The sequence below is a fragment of the Hyperolius riggenbachi genome, chromosome 6 (genome assembly GCF_040937935.1).
Source record: "Hyperolius riggenbachi isolate aHypRig1 chromosome 6, aHypRig1.pri, whole genome shotgun sequence".
Taxonomy (NCBI): Eukaryota; Metazoa; Chordata; class Amphibia; order Anura; family Hyperoliidae; genus Hyperolius; species Hyperolius riggenbachi.
In genome coordinates, this window is record NC_090651.1 from 97,672,451 (window position 1) to 97,682,732 (window position 10,282).

Genomic DNA, 10,282 nt, shown 5'->3' on the forward strand with positions numbered 1-10,282 from the left:
GTCTGAGGGCATGATGGTCATTTGGGTGGTAGTAGATAGATTCAGTAAGATGGCTCATTTTGTCCCCCTGAAAGGACTCCCCTCGGCCCAGGAATTGGCTGATCTCTTCATCCAGCACATTTTCCGGCTGCGTGGCATTCCGGAAAATGTAGTGTCAGATCGGGGAGTCCAATTCGTATCTAAGTTTTGGAGGGCATTTTGCCATCAGTTGGACATGGATCTTTCTTTTTAATCAGGCTACCACCCACAGACCATAGGCCAGACCGAAAGAGTCAACCAGTCTCTGGAACAGTTTCTTAGATGTTATGTTGCAGACGCACAAAGCGACTGGGTAAAGTTTTTGCCGTTTGCAGAATTTGCACACAACAATCTGAAAAGTTCCTCTTCAGGATTTTCCCCATTTCAGGTGGTGTCGGGAAGGTCACCCAAGTTTGCCCCATTGCCAGTAGCGTCTACTCCATTTCCAGCCTTGGAGGATTGGCACAGGGCCTTGAAACAAATTTGGGGAATGGTTAAGAGAAATTTAGGGAAGGCTTTTCAGAACTAGAAGAAACAGGCTGACAAGAGACGTTCCATAGAATGGGAATTCTCCAGGGGATTTGGTCTGGGTGTCCACACGACATTTGGCTCTGAAACAACTGTCACCCAAACTGGGCCCTAGATTCATAGGTCCTTTTCCAGTGACCAGAAAAATTAATAATGTCACTTATGCTATTGATCTCCCTACCAGCATGCGAGGTGTAAGATCATTCCATGTGTCGTTGCTCAAGCCGGCAGAACACATGGATTCCGCTCCCCCCCCCCCATGTTGATTGATGATAAACCTGAGTATGAGATAGAAAAGATTCTGGACTCCCGGCTAGTGCAGAACTCCGTGCAGTATCTGGTTCACTGGAAGGGATATGGCATAGAGGAGAGAACTTGGGTGCCAGATTGTCGCATGCATGCAGAGGAATTAAAGAAGGAGTTTCATGACTCACATTCTGGGAAGCCTGGTGGGAAGTGTCCGGAGTCCACTCCTCAGGGGGGGGGAGGTACTGTAATAGATTGCGGAGAAGCCGCCGCGTGGACTGGCAGCGAGGCAACTAGTTCCGCATTCAGCTTAGCGGTTTACACACGGCGGCGTGCGTCTGATGTGGCTGGGCCTTCTAGTGCACACAGATTGAGAAATACGCGCGTGCGCGCTGAGAGGCAGAACCTTTATGGCAAACGAAGAGGGATCAGCTGACCAGGTTGATCAGCTGATCTCAGAGCGGGCGGCTATTGGTTGATCAGCGCTGGGTGGCGCCAGGGAGCGCCGCTCTATATATAGTCATTGCTGGTCAGTCTCAAGTTGTCTGCCGTTGCGAACACTTACGTGAAAGCACTCAGACCATAGTCAGATCCCACAGTGTGTTAGAACCAGGAGGACCTGGGAATTCACACTGAGCCAGATTACTTCTATGTTACTATTGTGTTATACTTCAGACTAGTTCCAGGGTGTTGAGACCACGGACCTCACACCCAAGACTAGGGATACTGTGTTACTATTGTGTTATACTTCAGACTAGTTCCAGTGTGTTGAGACCACGGACCTCACACCCAAGACTAGGGATACTGTGTTACCATTGTGTTATACTTCAGACTAGTTCCAGGGTGTTGAGACCACGGACCTCACACCCACGACTAGGGATACTGTGTTACCATTGTATTATACTTCAGACTAGTTCCAGGGTGTTGAGACCACAGACCTCACACCCAAGACTAGGGATACTGCGTTACCATTGTATTATACTTCAGACTAGTTCCAGGGTGTTGAGACCACGGACCTCACACCCAAGACTAGGGATACTGTGTTACCATTGTGTTATACTTCAGACTAGTTCCAGGGTGTTGAGACCACGGACCTCATACCCAAGACTAGGCATTGTTTGATATCTGTTATGACCTATTGCATTCCTGACTATCCTTCTGCTTTCTGATTTGGTACCTACGCATATCTGACTACTTGTTGCCAACCCTGCCTGTCCCTGGTTACCGAATCAGCCTTCTGTCTCTGTACCTTATCTGCCCGTGTGTTGCCGACCTAGCCTGCCCGACCTTGCGAGCTATCCCTCTCCATTGAGAGAGTAGTCTCCAGTCCTGCTTGTGACGCCCACCTTCTAGGTGTCACTAAGCCACAGGGCCTTCCTGCTATTCAGCCTGGGGCTCCACCCCTTTGGAAGTCTCAGGCTGTTGGAAGGTCTCCGCACTTCCCAGAGGGAGGTATTTCTCATACTGCCAAGGACCACCTGCTCCTCGGGTGGTCCCACTCAAAGTCATTACTGTTGCACCAAACACTCACACTATATAGGTGTACAGAGGTTAGTTATACTTGTATTATTGGTGATTCTGCAGATCATCAATAATCAGATTCTCTCTGTGTGCTGACACCGATCGTTACACTGATGTCCTAATTCACTGTTGAGAGCCCCCCTAAGACATATTTTCAGACCTCGCCAGCCTCAGGTGAGGTTTTGTATTGATCGAATGGCATCACCAACTTTTAATAGGAAGAAGGTTCATACTGGCCTGTAATGATCCTTTGTGTGCCTCATAAAAGTTTGGTTCCATTTTGATAACCTTCTTTCTTTGATCTCGATCTCTTCGATCTCCACTTGATCTCCAAGACTGGCTGTCCATTGCTTCCATGGAGTTTTATTATAGCGACTTTTTTGTAAATGTATTGATCTGCAGAAATAGTAGCCCTTTTCTGGAGATCTGAAGAAGATTGCTTTGCTTATAAAAGTGGCAAATAGGTTACGCAAACACTACTTTTATTACAAATCTCTATAGTGTAAACCACATACAGTAAGTGCAAAATCCAAATCTCTGTATTTATGAGGTACAATAGGCCTGACAGTCACTTTATAGATTGCCAAATAGGTATCACCATTTTGAAAGTGGAGAATGCCATTGATTTCAGTGGAGCAAAGTAGAGAATGTTTTGATTGGGGCAATAGAATATAGAATATAGTGACCTTAAGGGGGCAATCTTATTTTTCAAAAAGGCAAACAAAAAAGTGGCAATCTTTTCACAGTTCATATCTTCTTTATAAACAGTCCTTTAATGCATATTAATTCATTTAAGTGCAACTCTGCTTTGGTTTAAGGAAAACTGAGATAAGGTAAGCAATTAGATTTATACTTACCTAGAGCTTACTCCAGCCCCCTGTAGTCTGTCTACTCGATCACTGTTCTCCCGATCCCCTCCATTCTACCGCAGTAGTCTCCGCGATCTAGTCCATTCATGCTCTCATAGCCGGGACTGCAGTGCAGTTACAGTCTTGGGGAACTGCGCATGTGCAGAACGCGTGATCGGGGTCATGACCTTGCATGCGCAGTGGAGTGCGTCGGGCCAGTTGGGGAATTTGCCGGGCCACACTGTAGAACGTAGGGGATCAGGAGAATGGCATTCAAGCAGATGGACTACAGGAGTAAACATTTCACACGCCAGGCACGGACTGGCCAGGGGGGAAGGGGGGCCCCCCAGGCCGCCTTTCATTCAGTTATTTAGGGCCGTTCCAATGCCTGGTGTATTCAGGTTTGTTGTTGTAAGGCAATGTGAAACATTAGACTAGCTGATAAAAGTGCAATTAGAGGGCAGGCCAGGCATGCAGGTAAATATACACAGCATGATGCAGAGCTTGCCTGGAGGGTCCGTGGTCAAAAATCTGTCTGGTCTCTCCCCATTATTATAATGACTGCATGTGTGGATAAGGTGTTAAATAAGTTGAAACGTTTTTGACAGTCCCTAGACTCCAGGAGGGCTACTTTCTTACTTGCGTGTGAGACTGGCAGGGACAGGAGTCCGATTACAGGCAAGTAGTCTCTTTGTCTGATGTGGGACTGCAATACAGATAAGCTTTTTGTTCCATCTCAGGCTATTCTCATTTTCTCTCCACTCCTCCTCTCTCTGGGCTAGTGCATGCCAAAATCGCAATAGCAATCACTAGCATTTTGCGAGTGCGATTTTGTGAAGCGATTTTCAAAGCGATTTTTGAATGAATCGCTCTGAAAAATGCTTCATGCAGCGTGTTTGCGATTCTGAAAAAAATCACAATGCTGCTGTGAGAACACCCTCATAAAGTAACATTAGCCAAGCGCTTTTCAAATCGCTCTTGGTGTGCACCAGCCCTCCCTCATTCACCTTTGTTTCCCTCTTCCCCTAGTGCTGGGTGTCTGTGTCTTCTTGTCATACAGGAAAGCTAAATAAAAGTGCAATCCTGGTGAGGCAAATATCTTCTTCCCTCTCTTTCAGCTTTTCTCTCACTGTTTCTTCCCTTCTCTGCATAAGGGCTCAGAAACACTATACAGGGAGTGCAGAATTATTAGGCAAGTTGTATTTTTGAGGAATAATTTTATTATTGAACAACAACCATGTTCTCAATGAACCCAAAAAACTCATTAATATCAAAGCTGAATATTTTTGAAAGTAGTTTTTAGTTTGTTTTTAGTTTTAGCTATTTTAGGGGGATATCTGTGTGTGCAGGTGACTATTACTGTGCATAATTATTAGGCAACTTAACAAAAAACAAATATATACCTATTTCAATTATTTATTTTTACCAGTGAAACCAATATAACATCTCAACATTCACAAATATACATTTTTGACATTCAAAAACAAAACAAAAACAAATCAGTGACCAATATAGCCACCCTTCTTTGCAAGGACACTCAAAAGCCTGCCATCCATGGATTCTGTCAGTGTTTTGATCTGTTCACCATCAACATTACGTGCAGCAGCAACCACAGCCTCCCAGACACTGTTCAGAGAGGTGTACTGTTTTCCCTCCTTGTAAATCTCACATTTTATGATGGACCACAGGTTCTCAATGGGGTTCAGATCTGATGAACAAGGAGACCATGTCATTAGTTTTTCTTCTTTTATACCCTTTCTTGCCAGCCACGCTGTGGAGTACTTGGACGCGTGTGATGGTGCATTGTCCTGCATGAAAATCATGTTTTTCTTGAAGGATGCAGACTTCTTCCTGTACCACTGCTTGAAGAAGGTGTCTTCAGTTCAGTTCAGTATTTCAGTTCTGACAAAATCTTGTCAGAACTGGAAGGGATCACTGTAAGAAGAAAATGGTGAGCTTCTGAGAGAAACTGATGGCGAGGTAAGTACTGTATGTAATATTCATTTGCAGCTACATCATGTGTTTATTTTAAATAATTTTACTCAGTTCAGGTTACCTTTAAAGGAAAAATACATTTTAAGATATATAAGCTGCAAATATTATTCCTATCCAACATTTAATCCAGTGAAACATTGTGGCGTTCTCCTTGAAATGATGTTCAAACGTCTATGAAATGCAGTACGTCTATTACTAGTACAAAATACTGACAGTTCTGAGACATCGTGGCCCTGATGCTATGAGAAAAAAAAAGAAAATTACATTTTGCCTGTCTTCACTTCAAATACCCAGTTATGTTCATGAATACAGATTTTTTGGGTGTGTGAAAATGATGGAGTATTTGAAGTAAAACATGTACAGTATATTTAAAAAGGTTCCTGTTATAGCATCAGCACCGTGACAACAGTACTGTGGTCAAGCTTACTATAGAGTTGTGGAACAATTTTCGAAGCAGGAAGAAAGGGCGCCCCAGCTGCCATGGAAAGAAGGGCGCCACCATCAGTGGCAATGATTAGTGGTAATAGGTAGAAATTTGGACACCCGGAGGCTCCCAATAAAATAGCAGGCACACAGGCTACCCCATATGCAAATTGCGGCTATAAATATGGGTAGCCCTGACGCTTGATGAATTAGGACCTGCGGATGCCCACATTTCCACCTAGTGACGCTAATCGCAGTTTTGCGACAGGCGTTTTGGAGTATGTGGGGTCCTTAGGGCCCTTTCACACCAGAGGGATTTTTCGGCGTTTTAACGCCACGGCCGAAGTTGGCGTTTTGCTAGGTAAAAGAAAGTCCATAGACTTTCATTTTACCTTTCACATCTAACTCTGCGTTTTGGAGCGTTGCGTTTCAACGCTCCCAGGAGCTTTTTCAGGGCTGTTAACAGCCGAAGTTGGCTGTTGGCGTTTCAATGATAGTCAATGGAAAACGCCAACTTCAGCGTTTTCAAAGCCTTTTCAAAGCGTTTTACAGCTATCTTGTTCACTTATTTTTATAGAACAAAAAAAAAGGACGTTTTCATATGGGCTGTAAAACTCTTTCAAAAGGCTTTGAAAACGCTTTGAAAATGCTATGTATTGGCGTTAAGCAAAAGGCTGACTTTCAGCCTTTTCTACCGCAGCCTCTAGTGTGAAAGAGCCCTTAGGGGTTAAGGGCTAGGCACCACCTGGGGGGGGGGTTAATGTTTAGGCATCACAGGGAGGGGTGGGTTATTAAGGGTTACGCACCACCGGGGGGGGGGGGGGGGGGATTAGGGATAGGATCTGTGTGAGAATAGGGTTAGGTCAGTAAAATATCAGTAAAGATTACTAATATTTAATACCAGAATGAAGTGGTAGAATAACAGTAATTTGTAATTTTACCGATATTCTACTAGTGGCAATATCCAGCACCTTTTTTTTTTTCCAAACGCCTTTTTTACACACTATTTGTCAGTTATTACTTTATCTGGACACAAACTGAAATGTAAAGCTTACAATATTTTGAATATAACCAGTATGCAAATAAATGCATGAGTATGTCAAAGATTTCTACATTATAAAAAAAAAGTCAAATTTCAGATTTGTCAGATTTATTTAAAGTGAATCTAAACTGAGAAATAAAAAAAAGAGTTTCACTTACCTGGGCTTCTACTAGCCCCCTGCAGCCGCCCTGTGCCCACATCGGGACAAACCGATCCTCCGGGCCCCCACCACCCACCAGCTTCGTTTTTGCATGACTGGCCAGTTGATGGTCACTGCGCCTGCGCATGTCCTCGATCACGCTCCCGTCGCCGGGAACTTCATGTGCATTCGCAGTAGAAAAAATTCTCGTGCTGCGGGGGACTCAGTTTAGATTCACTTTAAGGCCTTATTCACATTATATGTGTTGTGTTGCGATGTTACACAATGCATGCATTCTGTGTTCTGCAAGCACAGACAGCAACGTCTGGCATTTCCAGTAATGTGTGGCACACTGTGTGTTCTGATCGCACACTGCTGCATGCTCTTTTTACCCGTTACAGTGCTGTACCGCTGTAATGGGTAAAATTTTGCAGCACTCCAGACATCGCAGGGGCACTGTGGTTACCACTGTAATCTCTCTGCCCATTTCCCCCTGTGGCATTGAGCACAGTGCAGTTTTCGTACTGCTTGCTGCAGGCTTTCTGGAATTGCTTTTAATTTATAGTCCATGGAAGCGAACAAAAATTGCATAGCAAAGATGGCACTTTGCGATTTTCATGCAATTTACCTATGCAACATGAAGCCCCGCCTCAAATCTCCCAAAAATTGCTATCACACGTATTTAATAATGGATGAATGAAAAATCGCATTGCAATTTATGAGAAATCTTGTTCGAAAAAACTGCAAATAGCAATCAGAACCACACAATCACAATTTGCAGAGAAAGACTGTGATTAAATGGGGGCTGTAATGCAGAAGAGATAAAGACTTTAGCTGTGTGTTACAGTAAAACTAATGGTCATCTATGTTTCATAGTATTAATGAAGTCTTATGTTAGCCATACACACAGTGGCATAGTGATTAGTATAACAGCCACAGCGGCTGTGGGACACATCTGGCTACCTAATGTCTAGGGGAACACCTGGCAACTTAATACTACTAACTATGGTGGGGTGGCAAAAACCTCCTAATAGAACTAATTTGGGGAAGCGGTGACAGGGCACAAAGGCTACCTAAGGGCCTGTTTCCACTACATGCAGATTGGATGCAGAACGGATTCAGAAAAGCTGACTCCAGTGAATGCCTATGGGAAAATCTGCATCAGAAAAATCACGTTTAGTGGAAACAGGCCCATAGGCATTCATTGGAGCCAGTTTTTCTGCATCCATTCTGCATCCAATCTGCGTGTAGTGGAAACAGGCCCTAATACAACAAAACAATACTATGCAGCCACTGATTTTCTGCCACCTCCTACCCTCTTTATGCTTGATGGCGATATTCAATCATGCCAATGCACCCCTTCCATCTATGCCCAACTGCCCAACTCAAAAGCATGTTGTGGGATAATCAATGTGGTTGAATCATCTAGGAGAAGAATCACTATGGCTATCATTCATAAAGCATTTCCGCATGCGGAAATGCTTAAAACAGCTGACTTTACCGCACACGTAGCAAAGTCGGCATTCATAAAGGCTCTTTCCGCATGAAAAAATGACACTACCGAGCAGAGTGATAAATCACCGCCTTGTGCTGTGATTATCGGAACAAATGTAGCAAAATGTTAATTCATGAAGATCACCGCAAGCGGTGTGAGGTCGGGAAGTACCGCTCCCTCCGATGTGGCGATACCAATGTAAGTGAATGGAGACACACAGACCTCCCAGGCAGCTGCAGCAGAGCAGAACACGGAGAAATGTATCAACTCGCCAGCTTCCGTGTCTCCGCAAGCCTACCGCCTGCCTACCTCCAGCTTAGTTCGGGGAATCTCCGCACTGCTTCCGCACATGGATACTTTTTTAGGAATGCCCACCCAGAAGTCTAAAATACCGGAAGCGGTGTTTTCCCGCATTGATTCCCCTTACCGACAGCTCCTTTATGAATGATAGCCTATGTGTAGTAATGCCAGCCTGAGGGATTTCCAGAAGCATACGATGGTTGTTGTCTATGAATTAGTCCTGATCGCTTTGTGTGTGAAGTAATGGAGACAAACACATCCAAGGGAGACATCCATCTTGGATGGACACCAAATATAGCCTAGCCAAATATAGTCTAGCATGGTAAATTTGGTGCAGTTTTCGATGCGGAACTAAAATACATATAGTTATGTAGAAACTTAATAGATTTCTGTCACCCAAAGTGATAATTTGTGGATAGGCCTCGCCTAACACTTGCAGCCTTCTCATCAAGATAAAGAATCCTTAGCAACTGCCTCTCTGGCTGAGGCTGCAAGCTGCTTCGCCTGTTCATTTTTCTCCCTCCCCTCTTCACAGGACAGAATGCTTGGCAGAGCGGAACAGCTCACCTGTATGCTAATGGTAGGTGAACTGTCACCTGAAACAATCGTAAAACACTGTTTGGGGTGACATTTGTGCTAAGGCTTTCCTGTCGCCTGCTCACCTGCTCATCTTCTCCCAAATGTACTTGTGCTGAAAGTCCAGTGTCCGTAACTAGCAGCTCCTCCTCTTGTTTTGGTGATTAGCTAGGCTGAATTATTGTTTTCATGTGTCCTAGCAGTGTCCCTCCAGTGTGTGGGCGGCATTGGGCCATGTCTATTGCACAGAGACATGTCAAATTATTGGTTACTCTAATGCCGCTGCGTGATTCTCTCTTCTGAACAGATTGTTCTGCTCTACTTGAAAAAAAGGTAAACAGCACATATCTAGTCCACAGACATTCCCTGCACTGCAAACACTACAGAGGTCTGTGTCAGCCTGTGGCTATACCCAAAAACAAACAACGCAGCTCTGAAAACACTGTGATCTGATATTCAGTCTCTCTGCTGGTAGTTGGGGTTGAATGTTTCTGCAGTGCTTGAGTCAATAATTTAAGCTGTACTCTGTCTCTCTGGATTTAATGCTCAAAGCATGTTATGCCACACATATGATACAATGCAGATGCTGGGACTGGAAGATTGGCCTTTTTCAGTGTACTAAACAGCCAGGCAGTGTAGCTTGTGAATTTTTCGCCACAGTCATTTTGGTATCAAAAAATGGCATTTTCGATTTTGAGAATATGGGGAATAATAATCCTAACATTTGTATAGCGCTTTTCTCCTGTTGGACTCAAAGCACTCAAGAGCTGCAGCCACTAAGGGCGCGCTCAAGGGGCCACTGCAGCGTTAGGAAGTCTTGCCCAAGGACTTCTTACTGAATAAGTACTGACCCTAGCCAGGATTTGAACCCTGGTCTCCCATGTCAAAGTCAAAGCCCTTAACCAGTACACTATCTAGCAACTTCCTAACACTGCAGGATAGTTCCTCAATCCTCGAGCACGCCCTTAGTGGCTGCAGCTCTTGAGCGCTTGCCTTTGAGTCCAACAGGAGAAAAACGCTATATAAATGTTAGGATTATTTATATACAGTATGAAGCATCAGTTTTTAATTCTCAGATTAACTGTAATAGAATTGCTTTGAGAAGTTCAATTACCCCCTGGACCCAATCCAAGTACCCCTTGGGGAAGCTG

General features: G+C 44.3%; 1 long non-coding RNA gene across 1 annotated transcript; it reads right to left on the reverse strand.

The window, feature by feature from the left end:
- Nucleotides 1-4,561: 4,561 nt before the first annotated feature.
- On the reverse strand, nucleotides 4,562-9,491 carry LOC137521014 (uncharacterized). The gene is made up of 2 exons (XR_011021992.1): nucleotides 9,218-9,491; nucleotides 4,562-5,096 (listed from the first exon to the last, which is right to left on the reverse strand). It is a non-coding gene; the product is annotated as an uncharacterized lncRNA (long non-coding RNA).
- Between the last annotated feature and the right edge of the window lie 791 nt (nucleotides 9,492-10,282).